This window comes from Schistocerca nitens, chromosome 8 (genome assembly GCF_023898315.1).
Source record: "Schistocerca nitens isolate TAMUIC-IGC-003100 chromosome 8, iqSchNite1.1, whole genome shotgun sequence".
NCBI classification, from domain to species: Eukaryota; Metazoa; Arthropoda; class Insecta; order Orthoptera; family Acrididae; genus Schistocerca; species Schistocerca nitens.
The window spans coordinates 524,269,215-524,271,591 of record NC_064621.1 but is presented as its reverse complement, the minus strand read 5'-3'; positions in this window follow the sequence as shown (position 1 = coordinate 524,271,591).

Below are 2,377 nucleotides of genomic sequence, written 5' to 3'. Positions count from 1 at the left end.
AAAGGCAAACCTACGTTTCTGGCATTTGTAGACTTAGAGAAAGCTTTTGACAATGTTGACTGGAATACTCTCTTTCAAATTCTGAAGGTGGCAGGGGTAAAATACAGGGAGCGAAAGGCTATTTACAATTTGTACAGAAACCAGATGGCAGTTATAAGAGTCGAGGGGCATGAAAGGGAAGCAGTGGTTGGGAAAGGAGTGAGACAGGGTTGTAGCCTCTCCCCGATGTTATTCAATCTGTATATTGAGCAAGCAGTAAAGGAAACAAAAGAAAAATTTGGAGTAGGTATTAAAATTCATGGAGAAGAAGTAAAAACTTTGAGGTTCGCCGATGACATTGTAATTCTGTCAGAGACAGCAAAGGACTTGGAAGAGCAGTTGAACGGAATGGACAATGTCTTGAAAGGAGGATATAAGATGAACATCAACAAAAGCAAAACGAGGATAATGGAATGTAGTCAAATTAAGTCGGGTGATGCTGAGGGAATTAGATTAGGAAATGAGACACTTAAAGTAGTAAAGGAGTTTTGCTATTTAGGGAGTAAAATAACCGATGATGGTCGAAGTAGAGAGGACATAAAATGTAGACTGGCAATGGCAAGGAAAGCGTTTCTCAAGAAGAGAAATTTGTTAACATCAAGTATAGATTTAGGTGTCAGGAAGTCGTTTCTGAAAGTATTTGTATGGAGTGTAGCCATGTATGGAAGTGAGACATGGACGATAACTAGTTTGGACAAGAGGAGAATAGAAGCTTTCGAAATGTGGTGCTACAGAAGAATGCTGAAGATAAGGTGGGTAGATCACGTAACTAATGAGGAGGTATTGAATAGGATTGGGGAGAAGAGAGGTTTGTGGCACAACTTGACTAGAAGAAGGGATCGGTTGGTAGGACATGTTTTGAGGCATCAAGGGATCACAAATTTAGCATTGGAGGGCAGCGTGGAGGGTAAAAATCGTAGAGGGAGACCAAGAGATCAATACACTAAGCAGATTCAGAAGGATGTAGGTTGCAGTAGGTACTGGGAGATGAAGAAGCTTGCACAGGATAGAGTAGCATGGAGAGCTGCATCAAACCAGTCTCAGGACTGAAGACCACAACAACAACAACTTTGACCATCATCAGTTATTTTGCTCCCCAAATAGCAAAACTCCTTTACTACTTTAAGTGTCTCATTTCCTAATCTAATTCCCCCAGCATCACCCGACTACATTCCATTATCCTCGTTTTGCTTTTGTTGATTTTCATCTTATATCCTCCTTTCAAGACACTGTCCATTCCGTTCAACTGTTCTTCCAAGTCCTTTGCTGTCTCTGATAGAATTACAATGTCATCAGTGAACCTCAAAGTTTTTATTTCTTCTCCATGGATTTTAATACCTACTCCAAATTTTTCTTTTGTTTCCTTTACTGCTTGCTCAATGTACAGGTTGAATAACATTGGGGAGAAGCTACAACCCTGTCTCACTCCCTTCCCAACCACTGCTTCCCTTTCATGCCCCTCGACCCTTATAAGTGCCATCAGGTTACATTACAAGAACATAATACAACTAGAGACAATGCAGGTACTTTTCAATGATGACTCTATGGAGTGGATCCATCTGTTGGTAGATCAACTAAAACAGCATCTACCATTCCCCCAGGCCAGTACCAGTATTGATGTATGCTTTTTGTATTAAAGAATGCACCAGCCACATTTCAGCATTTGTTAAATGGAGTATCGTGAGGATTAAAACTGAAATTACGCTTTCTTATCTGGATGACATTCCTGTGATTTGGAAAGAAGTACAGCAACATGTAGAATGATTAAGGGTAGGACAAAGAATAGAAGACCATTGTGCCCAGCACATGTAATGCTGAGGTAGGAGAAATGCCATTCCTCAAGATTGTGAAGGCCGTATAGAATTACCCAACACCATGTGCAGTTATGCCTTGGTCTAGCAAACTATTATAGTAAATTTGTTTCTAAGTGCACTGAGATTGTCCAGCAACTCACTTTTACTCAAGAAGGGAGGAAAATTCAATTGAACTTAATGGGAAGGAACGTTTAAGCATCTAAAAGGCATATCACAATGGGACCTTTCCTTGGCCTACCAGAAACTATTTATTTTGTATTGCAATGGAAGTAATTACACACTGGGCTGTGCATTAAGTCAGGAGGTATATGGGGTTAAACATGCTAGGCCTTGTGTCAGTTGAACAAAGGAGAGAAAAATTACTCCATCACAGAAAATGGGATGCTAAGTCGAACTTACTGCATTAAATGTTTTTGCTGCTATTATATGGGATGAGTTTCATAGTTTTAACAGACCATGCAGCCCTAAAGTGGCCAGTAGGTATGGAGGACCTGTCCAATCATTTGAAAAGGCTGACACTTAAG